A 17,810-nucleotide genomic window follows, 5' to 3' on the forward strand; every position below is an offset into this window, starting at 1 on the left:
CAAAGCCTTCTGAAAGGAAGCAATTTGATTGTCAGTGACTCGCGTTTCTACATGTTTAAATCTGGGGTCTGGTTCAATTTGGTCAGTTTTTGGATTCAAACTGAAGCTAAACCCATCTGTAAAAGCTTAGGGTCCTTGCTAAGAAATTTATGCTTAGCTGCAGTTGTCTCCAGGCTTCTTATGTTGTAGAGATAGGACCTCTTCTGAGATGTAACAAACCGTATTACAGGGTGGACAGCTGGCAATTTTTCCAATCCATCAAATTTTGCACTTTGGAAGTTGCAGCATATCCCCTGGATAAGCAAAAATAGTTTGATAGCATGCCTTATTTATTCAGGGAACCAAATCCTCTTAGGAGGGGAAATGTGGTTTCTCTGACAGGCCCACTCCATCAACGTACCAGTATAAACTTCTTTTATCCTTAGCAACTGTTGTGGAGAGACCTCTGGCTGCCCCCTCCTCTGCCTGCACCAATAAATGGCGTTATGCTGCTAAGCAGGTGTGATGGATGATGCAGAACAGTCCATGAGTCTCAGGTTGAATCTTTTATGTTGTATTGAAAATCATTTGACTTGCATATAATGAAAAAGGAAATGTTTTGCTTCCTTTGAAACTTCTGCAACATCTCACCTGGTGTGATTTGTTAGGGTGAGGGTTGAACCATCTCATCTACTTTGTTCTGCTGACAAAAGACCTGAACCTGGCTGATACTTATAAAATATCCCGAGTTGGAAGGGACTCATAACGATCATTGAATCTATCTCCTGGCTTCTTACACAAGCACCCAAAAATCAGACCATATGTCTGAGAGTGGTGTCCAGGTGCTTCTTGAGCTCTGGTTGCTCAGTGCTGTGACTACTGCCCTGGGGAGCCTGTCACTGAGTAGATTCCAAATTTAATGCCCAAATCCCTGTTTTGCAGACTTGGTTGGTTTAGCTATTGTAGGAAAACTTGAAGGCCTTATAGTCTGAGAGATCTGATAGCTGAACGATTCTCTTAATGATAGTCAGGAAGAGGACAGATCTTAAAATGACACCCAAATTCTATGCATTTGTAGTAACAGTCTCCATATCTGGCTTCACCTAGATGGATTACAGTGCAGTACAGGAGGGGCAGTGTCTAATCCACCTCTAGAGATCAGTATTTTTTCCTTCTTCAGCTCCATTCCTTCAGTGTTAGTTACTCCTACAGCAGTTTCTCTGACCTTGCTGCATGGGATTCTGTGACTGCTTGTGATTGTGAATCAGGCATACCAGGCCTTTCCAGACAGCTTGTGACCACTGGTAGTTTTTAAAGAACTCCCACAAAATGACATGAAGATCATCATGTCATTGGACGTGAAACCTTTTACTCATCCCCCCCATCTCTTCGAGGCTTAGTTGGTACTTCAATTCCAGCTTAAGTGTTATGAAGGGCTTTGCACTGAAGGTGTTCAACATATATTGCGTTGAAATTAAAAAGAAAAAAAGCTTCAAGATTCCACTGTAGCTAAGTAGGATGTCATCCTATGCGGCCAAAATGTACAACCCTGATGTCTGTCCTGTAAGTGGATCTGTTTTGTGCTGATTTATTCTGTGGTACTCATATATGGCTGTGTTTCATTATCTTGGTTTGATTTTAATGATAAAGGAACTGGATTTGATCCAAAATGTAATGTAGTCGAAACGTGTCTTTGCAGATAGTTGGTGATTATTTCATAAAATGGTAGCACTGTGTTCTCTGCCTGGTGGAGTGACTCAGCTAGGAGAAATCCTTGGGCATCGTGCAGCCCCTGTGGACTTGTTGAATGAGACTGTACTGCCTTGACAATACTTTAGAAAGAAGTCTTTTTAAGCATTATGGCTCAATTTTTTTCCTCCTTTGAATTGGTGCTGAGTCTCACTTTAAGGTTACCAAGGGTTGCAGTCCACTAACTTCATTTCTTGTTGTTCTAGTAGTCCATATTTTTGTGAACAGAGAGGTTCAAAAACACTCTTTTTAATAGCATTAGATTTTCATAGGAGATTATTAAGGGTAGGTCATTCTTAGAAGTTCTGTAATTGAATGTTTATTCTGTCCAACCCTAAATGGCTTAAAAACTTCTGGATTCTCACACACGTTATCCCTGAAAATTTTCTTTTTCCCCCAAGCCCCTGACCCTCACATTAGGATTCATAAGGCCTCATTTGAAACAAATTACTTTTAAAACCAAAGCTCTTCGCAGCCCCAAGAGATGTACATAATTAGAGGAGTTACTAAGCACTTCAACGCAATCATTCAGGCTGTGAGAAAGAAATATATTAATGGAAAGAGATCAGCAAGAATCAATAATTTGCTGGAAGACCTCAGAGAGAGGGAAAATATGTCCCTCTGGCTTTTAATTTTGGAATCAGCATTAAGATGTGCTGAGTGCTCATGATCCTCACGGGATTTGCCTTCCCTTATTAACAGCAGGTAGGATGGTTTTGTTTGTACAAGGTGCACGTGACAAGGAGAGAGGAAAACTCAAATCTGTAATTCTTGAAATGGCTTAAAACCTCTGAGCTGATTACATGTTTTCAGTATTGCATAAATGAAACTTGTTAAGGTAAGCAGAACACACTGCCCCGTGGCTGTGAACTTTTGGGTGACATAACAAAAATAATCTGATGCTGTCTTCTCCCAGTTCAATTATCAGCATGATCCAGTAATGACATGCCTCATATAAGGTAATTTGAAGTTTTTTGAGAGTACATTTCCCGGTCCTTCCACAGCTGTAATGATGATCTGATAACAGAATTCAACCTGAATTTTCTACTCTGGGCCACAGTGCAGAAATGAGATTGCTCTAATTTGTGCCTTATTACAGAGATCTATTCATGCACACCCCTGCACAAATGTATATGTACATATGCACATACAAATATATGATGCATGTACATTTACATATGTATAAAATGTCATGTTGCAGTTGGATGACTTTGGCCCCCAAAAGAACATTCTAGCACAAAGATGTTACAAAAGAACTGCAGTGACTTCCCTGTTACCATCTTTGATATTTTACATTTCTGCATACATAGTGGCGGTGTATGCTGTAAGCAGTAATTTATCCTGTCACCACATCGTGAAGAAAAAATAATTATTCTCCTATTTACAGATAATGAAGTGAGAAATGGAAACACTAAGGACTCTCTTGACATCATTTGTTGGTCTGTGACAGTACTGGAAAATAAGAATTACTGAGTACCATTTCAGTACCTTAACTGTCACAGAAGCACAGAATATAATAGGTTGGCAGGGATCTTAAAGATAATCTTGTTCCAACCCCTCTGCTGTAGATGGGACTGCCCCCACCAGCTCAGGCTGCCCAGGGCCCCATCCAACCTGGCCTTGAACTCCTCTAGAAATGGGGGCACCCATAACTTCTCTGGGCAGCGCTGCTGGGGCCTCACTGCCCTCTGAGTAAATAATTCTTTCATAATACTTAACTAACTTTTCCCTCTTTTTAAAGTTTAAAGCCATTTGCCCTTGTCCTATCACTGTCAGACCGTGTAAACAGTCAGTTCCCCTCCTGCTCGTAAGCTCCCTTCAAGTACTTGAAGGCCACAGTGATCCCCCTGAAATTTTCTCTTCTCCAAGCTGAACAAGCTCAATGTCCTCAACCTTTCTCCATAGGAGAGGAGCACCAGCCCTCTGGTCATCCCTTCATGGTCCTCCTCTGGACCAGCTCCAGTAGCTCCACATCCCTCCTGTGCTGGTAGCCCCAAACCTGGATGCGGAACTTCATGTGGGAGCTCATGAGGGCAGAGAAGAGGGGGAGAATCCCCTCCCTTGCCCTGCTGCCCCCTCTCTGTTGTTGCAGCCCAGGATACCTCTGGCCTTCTGGGCTGCAAGCACACACAACTGTAAGCCCTAACTATATAAGCCCTTCTATATATAAGCAAAGTTCTGCATTCTCTCTTTCCAGAAATCCGTTTCTAACATACTGAAATGATGTTACAGACTCTTCCTGTTGTCAGCAGGAGTAGCACAAGAATTTCTAGATTCTGGTGTAATCTCCCCTTATCATGAAACTATTCAAATACACAGCCTGAGTTGTTTTTATCGCCTCTGTAATCCTCTTGTTGGATATGACTATAGGTTTCTTATTTCACTGCTGACAACTTCTTATAGGTCTGTACTGGAGCAAGTGTTTCCATGAATACACACACATTTATTTTATATTCTTTTATTCTCTTCTGAGCTGTTTCTCAGATTTGACCTGACCTGGCATGATCTTACATTTCTTCTAGTAGGCAAAATGATCACCACTAAAATAGCAGCTAGTGTAACCACTACATGCAAAGTTCATATTTTATCTAAAAGTATAGAAGTGCATAGGAGGTTACACAAAATGACTATGAAGTTTGCATGTAGGATGATTTATCTCCATAACAAACTCCAGTCAGCCGTGATGTGGGAGGCTCTCCCTGACCTGATGTTGTATTGAATGCATGGCTTTTGAAACAGCTCAAAGCAGAAATATTTTTATATGTAAAAGTTCAAGAAGGACTTAGTAGAAAAATGAGAGAGTGTTAACTGGGCTTTAGCTAGGAATATGGAATGAAACTCATTACTTATCAAAGCTTGCTGCACAGCCTCTGGCTACAATAACAGATTAGAATAACATTTTAGAAAACTCCTGATCTAAACAGAGATATTACAGTATTATTTTTGTAACTCTCAAACACCTCAAGGCAATAACAGATTAGTGAATGCTAATTGCAATGTTAGAGTTCCAAGTTTACAAGAATACACTTATTTTACACTCTACAAAACACACAGTGATCACAGAAAGCCCACTGATGAAAAGTTTCAGCATCACCTTTGGGCTGGGTCTTCATCCTTCCCATCTTGCTAAGTGGAGTCCTCGTGCATTCACCTGTAACCACTGTTATCAACCGTAACCTTTATTTTTATATTTATTACTGCACAGAGAAGTTCATTGCTGGAAAGCAGAATGTAACTTGTGTTGCATTCTGTGTGCACTGCAGTAACTTTCTCCCTCAGAAGAGTATTAATCTCAATCTTTGGCCATCTGTACAGTGCCCCATGTTTTAGCTGTGTTTTTATTGTTGTTTTTTTAAACACTTAATATCACTTTGCATTATACTTGAAAATCAGCATGCATCTTGATGACCTACATTAAGCATAATGACCCTTCTTGTAGCCAGAGAATATTAAAATAGTGGGAGGACATGAAGGAGGCATGAATCCTATTTTTGGACTTGGATGTAACAAATTAGAACAGACGTGTCACAGGTTAGGATTACTGAGTTGAAGCTAAATCTCATGAACAAGAACCTGGGAGCTCCGAAGTAAGTCTTAAAGTAATCTGATTCCTAAGGAAGTGGAAAGAAATCAATAAAAAGCTAGTCATCCATTTTCAGACACTATGCTTTGGTTTAGTCCGTAGTTTCCTGATCTTTGTTCTTTTTGTACATGCTCCATTTCTTCCTGTTTTTCCCATTTCCCAAGAACACGTGTGTGTCTGCATATGAAACCCTTGATGTCCAGTGGGAAGACAGTGACTACTGCAGACTTCCCTGATACAGATCAGGTGCGCTCAAACAGTTTTATTTAATGTATTCTGAGCAGGCTGTTACACTTACAGTAGACAACTACTCAGTATTCCAGAGAAGGTAAGCTAAGGTAGGTAAGGTTATGTCACCTGTCTTGTTGACATGTCAGCCATAGGTTTGGGTCCAGGGGCTTGCGTACTGGGGAGGTCCCAGGACAGCTGAGAGGGAGATCCAAAAGCTGTCCTCCCGGCTATATATCCTTTTCACATATGGTTTCTCATGATAAGCAAGGAGGTATTAAGTTACAAGGTGTGAAAGCTGAGATATAAACATGCATATGGAAAACACATAACTTGCAGAAAGGATGAGAAACTTCTGTTGGTTCCTTAAGATCTCATTTTTAGTTTCCAAAAACATGAGGGATTGTTTCTGTGTTAATCATCATCACATGGTTTTATATTTTCTGTGTATTTGCCAAAGGTGTTATTCTCTCTTTTCCTTGTCAGTTTCTGGTCATAGCTCAGGCTCTTGACATGAGTACTGGGCCATGTGTTATTAGGCATAGATAAGGCAAGTGGAGTGTCAGAGGCATAGCTAAGGCCTTATCTGACCTGCATGTGCCTGCCCACCCTCTCACTGAAAAATTTCTTTCTAACATCTAGTGTAATTTTCTCCTCTTTTAGTTTAAAGCCAATCTCCCTTGCGTCACTATCTGCCCATGTAAAAAGTCAGTCTCCCTCCTGTTTTATAAGCTCCCTTTAAGTCCCCAGCCTTCTCCATGTCTCTATCATCTGTTTTCATTTATCAGAGGGGGGAATACACTCTTCTTGGTCTGTCTGCTCACCAGTGTAGAATCCCTTCTAATAACAAGATATTTTTCACATTCCTCCTGATGAGCTGATATGACTTTTGCTGCAGTGCTTTTAGCAAAATGCAGCCCTCAATCTTCCGCATGCAGAAGAAAATTGTTGAAAAACTGTATTCCTTGAAATATATTTGTATGAGAATATAGAATAAAAATAGCTATCCATGGTAATTTTCAGGAGGAAAAAAAATTGATAGTTTAGGTAGATAAGTGTAAAAACTATGCTGATAGAATTCCAGTCTGAATTTTAAGTTGCTCTTTATGCTCACGGAATGTCATTCAGAACTAATTTCACTTGGAAAAGCACTTTTTTGTGCTCCTCAAAAGTAAAAACTTTCAGCTGTAGAGGGGAATATGAAGAACTTGATATAGCACAGCATGAGATCTTCTAGTAACTTATTCAGACTAGGAAGTTCCCAGTAGTAGTGATCTGTAAATGTATGGAGTACTTCAGTTGGGTCAAATTAAGTAATAATTTCAAGCTAAAGCTTTCAGGAATGTATGAAGACTGTATTTTTCTGTATGTTTCTGTAGAAATGAAATCCTGAAAACCAATTTGGGAGAAAAACATGTTGTTTTTCTTTCCCCAGAAAGGAAAATGTGACACATTTTTCTTCTTACTGTATTAAAAGTCAGAATGAGGTCAACAGAAAAGTTCTTGGACATGATTAAAAAAGGTGAAACAACCTTTCTTTCCTCAAAGCTTTCTTAATCTGTTTTGGGAGGAGCGCAAATGGAGGGAACACAACTGATCACTAAATGTAACGCATATAATGCCATTCCGAATCAGTATTTCTCAATGCAGGGAATTTCTGAAAGTCTTGGCAACTGGCAGAGAGTAGTATTAGAAGAGTTGGATACTGGAAGTCTTTGTTTGGGGGTATATAATGAGAGAATAGGGGCAGTTTATGCTGCATGAGTAAGGAGATGTTTAGGACTGATCTTGTGCGTACTCCTTGTAGGTCTATAATGCATCTGCCTTTGGAATTATAGTGGTTAAGTAAAGCTTTCTAGGATTGGTGTGTATTTTAAATAATCTCATTATTGTAAATAATGAAATCTGGGAATGACTTTGAGAATCTGTGCTAGGAGATTTGAGGGAATGACATGATATTCCACCACTGTAAAAACAAAATACACTAATTTTGAAATGAGAGGAGAGAAGACACCCAGTGAGGTAGAAGTGTGCTCAAGGTGCAAGCCTTTCTCACAAATAAATGTGTTGTTAATCTACCTGCCCACACTAAGTATTTCAGATACAGGCCTGATGGAGTGTCCAGAGTCTAGTGGGGTAGTCTGCTTTATTTTTTGTCCTTATCACTGATAATTCCAGATAATCAGTATTGTAACACATAATATACTACTTGCAATTATCTTTGACATAGGATCATAGTTAAGGATGTTCTGTAATGGTGTGAGAGCTGGAGCAGTTCTCCTATTAAGACGGTCTAAAGAAGCTGGGCTTGTTCAGTCCGGAGAAGAGGAGGCTGAGGGAAGACCTCATTACCGCTTTCCAATATTTATAGGGAGATTATAAATAGGAGGGAAATCAACTTTTGAGAAAGGTAGGTAGTGATCGGACTAGGGAGAATGGTTCTAAACTAAAGGAGGGAAGATTTAGATTTGATGTCACGGGGAAGTTTTTCACTGAGAGGGTGTTGTGGTGCTGGCATAGGTTGCCCAGAGTGGTTGTGAATGCTGGGTCCCTGGAGGTGTTCAAGGCCAGGCTGCATGGAGTCCTGGGCAACCTGACCTACTGGCTTGATCTACCGGTTGGCAACCTTGCCTTCAGCAGGAAGGTTGGAAGGTGATGGTCCTTGAGGCCCCTTCCAACCCAAGCCATTCTATCATTCTATGAACGGCATGAGGATGTGTCAGTGGAGGGTCAGCTGAGTGCTGGGAAAAGATTCTTCATCAAATGGCAGTGGTCATGGCCTCAAGCTGCAGGAGCTCAAGAGATGTTTCGACAAAGCTCTTAAACAGGATGGAATTTGGACAGCCTTGTGTGGAGCCGGGAGTTGGACTTGATGCCGTTGATCCCTTCCAGCTTGGGATATTCTATGATGATGTAGGCATTGCTAGTCTCTTTCCTTATGCAGAGAGAGTTTAAACATCAGAATACTAGATCCTATTTTTTGCTCACAACATAAGACCCTGCTGCTGAAGAGTTTTCTTTAGACTCTCGGTTCCCATCACTGGTGTTTGCTACCTTCAAGGTCTGGGTTTCCTGCGTCACCTTTGCTCACAAGTTTCTATGTTTACTGTCTGTTAAGGATATCTGTTAAAACCTGGTTTTGAATTAATTAACCAGTTAACTCAGATGCTAATTAAAAATTACTCTGTTTATGTTGCCATACTTATTCACATGAATTTTGGAAAGGAATGAAAATATATAAATATTATCCTTGTCATGTAGCACCTGCTAAAAATCAAGTTGAAAATGAATATAGTTAAACAAGACTGGCTATATTAAGACTTTTTTGAAAACCTCTCTGATCTCTGTGGATCTGAATGTATAATTTTCATTAACATTGATGGAAGTTATGGGCTTTAGCTCAAGGACATAAGATCCAATGCAAAATTATTCATAAAAGGAACCTCATAATTAGCATTCCAGACAGCACGTTATTGAAAACTTACGGCTGTTTAATCCCTCCTTTGGATGTAATGGAAATCTTTTCATTATGTTTTGAGTTGGATTCACTGGGAGAAATGGTGACAGAGGGAATTCTTAAAAAGAGCAGTTTATCTTCAGTCACTAGCTGTCATAATAATTAGTTGCTTCCTCCATCCATCCATCAGATTCACAAGACAAGTATGAAATGGGATTTCTGCAGAGATTTCTTTTCTGCTAATCCTTTTTCTTGCTTTTTTACTAAGAAATTTTGTTGCCTGAAATTTAAATAAAATGATTTGGTTTTTGAGATTGATAGTGTATACTCGTGTTAAGTGTTTTGAAGATGCGTACAGATGTATTAGATTGCCCACTAGAGAAATAAAGGATAAATCAAATCTATGACATTCTGACATAGTACACTGAGGGTTTTTTTTAGTAAGCCAAAACTCAGCCGAGGCTTATTTTGCAATTTTTATGTAATTTTTAAGTACATTTTAGTACCTGGAGCTTGTGCAAATTACTTTCAGTCAGTTCAGCTTGTGAAGTATTATCTAACACTTGCTCTTTTTCGTTTTGATCAGTGTCAGTATCAGAATGTGAGCTTTGATCTCCTTCTTTCAGACTTTTTAGACAGATCACCCTTATTCTTGGGAGAGTGCCTGTCATCTAGCTCATTCACCATCTATCATCTTGTAGGCTTGACCTTCACATCTTTCTTATGCCCTTCGCCAAATCAATATTTGCTCTGTGATAGCTGAAAAAATAGGAATCTGTCTTTTAGATCAGCTAGTAAGGAAAGGATAAGTATGAGAGAGGAAGAAAAAAAAGGCCCCTATGTACAGGATTGGTATACTCTCATTGGATCATGACACTGAAGAGCACACATTGCCTTTATACAGTGCATCCTAAATGCAAGTGTTCTCCCAAACCTCCTGCGGCAGACAGCTGAGATTTTCACCCATTCTGGTAATTTACCTGAATACTGGCAGTCTTGTTTCAGTACTCCATTTTTAACTAAAATCACGTTTCTTGTATATCACATAGAACTAAAATATCCTTTGGTGTGGCAGGTATTGCTGTCAGAGCATTGCACTTTGTATGCTGCCTATGCAATGCCTTCACTGATCTTATTGAACTAAAATAAATCCATGCCTAGCTCATGTTTGAGATAATTTTGGGAATTGCTGGTGAGATGGAGAGTACTGTATTGAGAGTCCCCACGAGTCTTGCTTGCATGAGGGTGGTGAAAGAACAGCATGTAATCTCCTTGGGTTCCTACTTGTTCTCTTGGGTCTAACTGACGTTAATAATAACTGTGTCATTTGGATGTATTTAAACTTTGCCAACCTGTAAATTATTCACCAGATAAAATGTCATTTTTACATGAATATCTCTCAAGATAATTACACAATCACGGAATAGGAAGATAATGGAAAAGTTCATCACAGCACAGGTCGCCCAAGTGTTGGAACAAATTGAATTCTTGTTTGTGTAGGAGGGAACTTGGACACATCTGCAGATTTTCACTTTGGTTGTCATCTGAACTTTAAAAAAAACAAAAACAACTTGGCAACTTGTGCAATTAAAAGAATACAAATGATTTTGTGGGCCCAGATCCCGTGTGGGTGGATTGAGAGATCAGTTTTCTGCTCATCTTGACTCTGCATCTCATTTTCAGGCCTTTCTAGGAACTATTTAATCTAGAAGGAATTAGGGTAGCCAAAAGTTTGAACACTGGACCCTTGTAAAACACACGTAGAGATAATGTAATAGAAATTAGAAGATTTGCATGAATGAAATATGTCTAGGAGTATACAAATGCGGAAGCACCAGAAGAAATAAACGATAGAAGGACAAATGAAGCAGGGTTTGATGGCACCTAGATCAACAAGGTCACAGCTCAGTTGCATGAGTTTCTCAGTTTTTGAATCTCAGTTTTTGAGATCATAAAACCATGACACTGAGATTGGGGAATAAAAAAAAAAAAAAGACATGCTGAAATAATATGCAGACAGAAGCTGTTAGGAGTGGAGGTAAGGACTGCCACCATCACACACTCAGATAGAGAGGCAAAAGATTAAAGAGACAAAAGTCAGTGTGTAAATCAGTGATACTGCCTTATTCCATCAGTACTGGCACTGAATGGGGATGTAAAGGTCAGAATCACTGTCAAGTCCCCAAAGGTATGCAAAGCACAACTGTATTTTGTCTCCTTTCCAGGAACAGCCCTGGAGATGTGAAATCTTGGTAGGCAGTATCTTATCTGCTCCTTAAGAATACAAATCATAATAGATAGACTGCATCAGTGCACGTGTGTTAATGCCTGCAAGTGCATGGGTATGACAAAATGTGTAATACTGTTATCATTATTAATTTCAGTAGTTCATATTTGCTGCCACAATGTTGCTGGGATATTCAATGCAAATATTATGAAAGCCTCAAAAGTTGTTCTGGTTCTGGTGACCCAGGTCTCAGTGCTTGTGTTGATATGTGGAACATCAGTATGGATTTACCATGTGCAGCATGGTGCTTGTGTAAGATAGATGGAAATCTTATGGATTCCAGTTTGTACCAGTTTTCATCTAATTCAGGTTTTTGTGACAGGACTCAGGTAGGGAGAAGGTCGCTGTTGCAGGTGGGTCACTTCAGCTGGTGCAGATTTTTAAGTGTGGCATGCAGGCTTTTGTTCATCACTGGCAAAAGTGCATAGCTACTAGTGGTGACTGTGTTGTGAAACAGTGTTTTGTAGTTGAGAATCTGCACTGTCAAACAGTGTTATTGTGCTCTTCACAGCTGTTGTAGTTTCCATGGAAATAAATAGGAGCCGTCGCTTTCAGAGTGACCCATATACTTACAAGATTGCATTCACACTGTACTGGGCAATGTATTGGGCAGAAAAGCAAATCAACATCAACCACAACAATGCAAACAAACCAAAACCCACCAGAATAAAAATGCCAAAAGATGTTGTTTGAAATAAAGTTTAGATGCTGTTGTAATAGGAATTTTGCCATTGATGATCTCTTCTGTAACTGTCAGCAATAGTGCAGGTGCTAAAATTCTCTGCTTTATGCAAATATAAACAAATATCAAATGGTTTTGTGGTTACTTGATTTAGGATATTTTAATAATTCCCTTTTCCATCTGCTTGCTTATAAGCAGAACTTATAGTTTTATTGGCACTATAAGGGCTCCAAGCTCTCAGAATGAGGGTGATATGAGGGTCATTAATTATTAAATAATTGAAATTCCACTTTGCTGTTGTGGAACTATGATAGCACAGAGAGCTCAATATGTCTAAAGCGGATCTATAAAAGATGTCTTTGTAATGTCTGTAATGCTTCTCATGTACTTACACTGCAATTTCATTTAAAAGGTGTGAAAATGTCAGAAGCTAGTTACTTCTCTCACCAGAAAAACGGGGTGCTTTGTTTTTTTTTTTTATTTGGTTGACCCTCTTTAATAACAATGACTCTACAAAGTGTACCTGGAGAGCTAACCTTTTGGGTTGTAGACTTTTCTCCTACTTACGTGCACTAGCATAGAGCTCTCCCTGTGAAACGTATCAAATGTGAAACTGAGCTATGCTCCTTGATTATAGTTCTCCAGTTACATTATAATTATAGGTTGTGATTACAGGCATCGAAATGAATTGCATTTCAGTTGCACTGTTTAATACAATGATGCTGTTACTTGCATGAAATTGTAAAAATGCTGGGAAACGTAGAAAATATAGATAGAAAATATGACAGATTGCCTTCTCTTCGGGTTTTCTTTTGGGATTTCGTCAACATTGAAAGTGAGGATATCAGAAATATCAGAAAATAAAAATATGAACATAGAGGACAAAGTATGTGTTCATTCTTTTTAATTAATGAAATGGTTCACTCTAGCTCCTGACCAGGCTAACAGCATCCTTCTTTTTTTGTTGTATGTATTGATTGGTGGGTTTGGCTATAAACGTGAGGATGCTGAATTAAGGATTGGGAGAGCTATTATTTCAGAACCTCCAGTTGTTTGGAGGCAGCTGCTTCGGCAAAAATCCCGAAGAGGCTGTCTTTCTTTGGGTACCACGAAGTTTGATTTGCTTTAGGCACTGTTTCCCTCCCTCAACTGCTTTTAGCATTAGTGCTCCTTTGTTGGAACGACAGAGGTATTGCGTGTAAATATAACACACACGTTATCTATTATTTTTCTGGCTTTGCTTACTCTCTCTCTTCTTTGATGTTCAAGCACGGTGAATACCATAGCATCATTATTTTTAACGTTTTATTTATGAGGTGTGATTGATTGATTTTTTTTTTCTTTATATAATATTGTCCTATTTGCAAGTGTTTTCAAGCCAGCTGTCATTAAAATAAATGAGGGTGCTTTTACATTCATTTGAATGGCAGTTGGTGTCAAAACAAAATTTATTAAAATCTATTTTACCTTGTAATGAAACTTGTAACACTGTATTTGCTGCATAACCAAGAACATTATGAAAATTAACCACTGCACCTGCTCAGGATTTAACATTCCTTCTTGCATAAAAGTACCTAGCTCAATTCAGTTTTCACCGTAGCACCCTACGACTGGCTCTATTTTTGAGGATGCTTAGCAGGCAAAATCTAGCCATTTTGATATAAAGCTTCCATTCTTTGGGGAGCTGAAACAACCGGACATCAAGTTGCAGTCATGTTTTGTGAGGATCATTTAATGGATTTCGATATTTTTTTTCTCCCCTGATACCACATTGTGACAAATTTCAGGCCGCTGTGATCTGAATCCATTCAGACAGTAACTCTGAAAATGCGCGTTCAAAAAGAAAGCATCAGCTCAACCTTACATCTCATACTGCTGCTCCAAAAAAACCAAAAAAAAAAAACAATAGCATTTTGAGGCTAATGAATCCTTTCTCTAAATGAGATGTCACTGAGCAGATATTAAGTACATCAGAGTCATGACAGTTTTTTATATATTTTAATCCCAAGACATGGTTGCTTGCAGCACGCTGAAGATTACATAGCATTTCTAAATACATCTAATCCCCAGAGTCACTGAAGCTTGTGACATTTTATAAGTGTTCTTATTAAATCTGCAGAGCTTCTGTCCGACTTTGCATTGCCAGACTGCAAGCAGATATCAGTGTGGAAGGGCAACGGCGTGTTTATGAAGAGAAGTGAATAACAGGGAGAATTGAGATGAAACAGAAGTATGCTTTAGAAGAATATCCATATGTTGTCTTGGGGTCAGATTATGTATGTACATATGAGTAGTACAAAAAATGTCTAAGTTGACTAATTGAGCCTGCCATAGTATGTTTGAGATGAACAGAGTCCAAGCAGATTTTGTATCTCATTGGCTTCTGGTGCAGTTTATGGAGAGACCAAGACATACAGTGTTAGGAACCCAGTCAGCTGGCATGCTGCCGGGCACAGGGGCTTGCTTTATGATGCTGCTTCCCTGGGAGACTTTGGCCAAAACAGAATTTGGTGCCTTTGCAATTCAATCAACAGATTTGGGGTTTACGATCTTTTTTTCTAGACTGCATTTTTAATGTTTTTATTATAACAGCATTCTCATTTTACTGTTAATATGTAATAGATATCCTTATGCCCTGCGTTGCTGGTGCCTACTCTTTGTTTATGGATTTGTGCATGCTGTTCCTGTAGGAAGGATCATTTCTTTTAATTCTTCCACATGCAAAACAATTGTTTCACTACACTTTGCCTTCCAAGGTGGCTTCTTTTCCCCTTTATTTTTCAAAGTAGTCTTCAGTTTTCTTTTGATTGATAGTTATACTTGTTTGCTTTGGTTTATTATAGAACTCTGGTAGCTGTGGAAGCATTTTGCATCTCTTCTAACTCCACAGGGTTTATCCAGTGATTAGTTCTGTTTCCTGTCATTTCCTGGGACAGGTTGTGTATTGTGTTGATCTATGGCTATGCCCTGCTTTACTGCAGCTTCTCCTTTTCAATCAGCTTTTGAATTGTAAACAAAGGAATACATCTCTTCATGTCACGATCCAAATGACACTTACAGCAACTCCACAGATTTTGCTCCAAGTTTGGTTGAGATTGATCTCTTTAGTGATAGGACAAGGGGGAATGGTTTTAAACTGGGACAGGGGAGGTTTAGGTTGGATATTAGGAGGAAGTTTTTCACCCAGAGGGTGGTGACACGCTGGAACATGTTGCCCAAGGAGGCTGTGGATGCCCCATCCCTGGAGGCATTCAAGGCCAGGCTGGATGTGGCTCTGGGCAGCCTGGTCTGCTGGTTGGCGACCCTGCACATAGCAGGGGGGCTGAAACTCGATGATCATTGTGGTCCTTTTCAACCCAGGCCATTCTATGATTCCACAGTCCCTTTAGTCCCTCTGAATTCCAGCTTTAGTCCTTTTCCTCTTACTTTCACTCTTAGAAGATCTCAATAGCCCACGATATGGAACCACTGGTTTTGTTTGTTTTTTAATTAACATACAGTTGAGGTTTCTGTAATGTCATATCAGCCCACTTTTTCTGTATATTAATGATAAATCAACATGGAACCTGCAATGTCTCTTATCATACAGAAGGCTGTACGAATGCATCCCATTTGTTCAGAGCAAACTTAAATTTTCATATGGAATCAGTTAAATAAAGGCTGCCTCTTTGAGGCCCAAGAATGAAGAACAAAGGTGAGGCTTAACAGGGCTGAAGTGACAATCCTTGAAGCCCTCAAGATCACCAGCTGGAGGCTTTAATTTGCTTCATACATGGTTCATAACCAAAAGATAGTAGGTCTCTTTATAAGAGCTGTAAAGCAATATTGGCCTCATTTATTAGCTGCAATACATTGCACTTTATGGAGGCAGAAAATGAATATAAGCCAGAGAATCCCTGGACTTCCAGCAGTGGTGTTCCCTAATTAAGTAACTGGGCACAATAGATTGGGTTGAAGAGGGAGAGAATGTTTTGTTAGTCCTCTGAGGAGATCTGACTTGGTTATGGCAGTTAAAAAATTTTATTAAGTGGAAAATATTTTCACTATACTTCATGGGTTTTTCTTCCAAAAAACTCAGTGGTGCAAGTAGAATTTCTGCAGAAATTCTTTCCTTCTTCACCTGGGGTTTACCCTCGTTTAAGCTCTTGTTCTTCCGTGACGCCAAAATGTTGAGATATTTTATTAAATCCATAGTCAACAGTTGTTACAAATATAACCTATTTCTTAAATGTAGGAAACTTTCATACAAGAATGTGTTGCTTTAGATAAACTCACAGTTATGCACACAAACTAAAATGCTGCATAATGTGGTTTTATGGGTTTGTTACGTTTCTCCCCTCCAAAATCACCTTATAACCTCTGGAAATTAAAATGTTAGGGGATAGAGGAAAATAGTACTAAGCTAAAACAGCAAAATAATTACCATAAGGATAACTTTTGGAAGTCGTAAGGTTTTCTGAGAAATACTCTTTGGTTGTATCTACTCTGTTACCATTCAGCATACCCAGTGAACTGTGTTTTAATGGTCCCAGTAAACTTTCTCCCTCTTGTAAGAAAACACAGCGTGGAACGGGACTAAGCACGGAAGATGTGTGGACTCTGTACCATCTGCTGAACCATAATTCGATTAGGAGCAGTAGTCCTCACAAATTGGAGGGTTGTTGTAAGATGTGTCCTTTGAATAAAATTAGTTTTTGCCCAAATTAGATTATGCACATGAAGAATGATTATAGGCAAGCCCCTAGACTGAAAGAGATTAATTACAGGCCTATTATTAGTAGCTTCTTTTGCATAATCCTATTAGTTCAATCATATGTTCATTTTTCCCCATATGTGGAGGAGAATATTTACTAATTTTATGTAATTGAATACACTGCATTTTGTTAGGTGATTTTAGCTTTATTTGCCAACATCGTTTCAATCTATTCTCCCTCTCCAAAGGTGGGTTTATTTTCTTTTGATATTACAAAGCACAGTTAATTGCAAGGAACAATTGACTACACAGAGCATTAGAGTCTCTGCTGGTAGATGGAGGTTATTAAAAAGCAAACAAAGAAGCGTAAGGTCAGGTTCGGTGCTTTATCAGATTTGTCAATTGCAGTCTAACAATCAGACCACGTATCTGTTAGCCTCTCTATCACAGTGTCGCAGTTGGGTTTGGATGTGGACATAATGAACTGGACTGGTGATTAACTGTGTAGTGTGTGGGAGTCTTCTGTTGTAGGCACATGCTGAGCCAAGGTTCTTGAGGAAAAGCAGGAGCTTGGTGTCTTTAGTGTTACTCAGTTTGCATGTTAACTCTTGATACTTGGAAATGCTGTGCCTGGGCTTGGTAAAAAGCTTTTCCCTTGAGAGTAGTCCTGGTGCCTGGTTCTTTATTCAGGTGCTATCTCCTTTTTTTTATGTGCTGCGGAAAACAAAACAAAACAGAGCTTTGTGAAATGCCTTTCCTTTTTTTTTCCTCCTCCTTTCTTTCCCAACGCAAATTGTGGATCTCCCTCTTTCCACTTATTAAAATGTTCCTATTTGCAGATGGAAATTGCAAAAACTTTATCAAGATTAATCAAGATGGAACAAAACTGTTTCCAAATTATTGTGCACTGGCAGTTTTTATGTCAGGCAGAACAGCAACCATTGGTCTCTAGCTCTTGAAATTTCAATGATTTCTTAGCTAGTAAAGTAATAACTGAATGTTGTTAGCTCTGGGGCAGCTTGTTTCCAGAGTGCTCTAGTATTAAAAAAAAAATAAAAAAGCAAATAAAGAAAACCTTTTGCTTATTCTAGTCTAAAAATGTTTTCAGAGCTCACCTGGCCATCCATCAAACCAAGAAGCTTTTCTGTAGCT

At 39.1% G+C, this 17,810-nt stretch overlaps 1 protein-coding gene and 1 long non-coding RNA gene across 21 annotated transcripts in view; one reads left to right on the top strand and one right to left on the bottom strand.

The window, feature by feature from the left end:
* Nucleotides 1–17,810, top strand: part of LOC101747532 — a 332,267-nt gene that overhangs the window by 279,799 nt on the left and 34,658 nt on the right. The window lies entirely within an intron of this gene.
* Nucleotides 15,228–17,810, bottom strand: part of ZNF804A (zinc finger protein 804A) — a 257,653-nt gene continuing 255,070 nt past the window's right edge. For all 3 annotated transcript variants that reach the window (XR_005861574.1, XR_005861576.2, XR_005861575.2), the window contains one exon: nucleotides 15,228–17,372. The gene's annotated coding sequence lies outside the window, so the exon portion shown is untranslated. The remainder of the gene's footprint in view (nucleotides 17,373–17,810) is intronic.

Source organism: Gallus gallus, chromosome 7 (assembly GCF_016699485.2).
Source record: "Gallus gallus isolate bGalGal1 chromosome 7, bGalGal1.mat.broiler.GRCg7b, whole genome shotgun sequence".
NCBI lineage: Eukaryota > Metazoa > Chordata > Aves > Galliformes > Phasianidae > Gallus > Gallus gallus.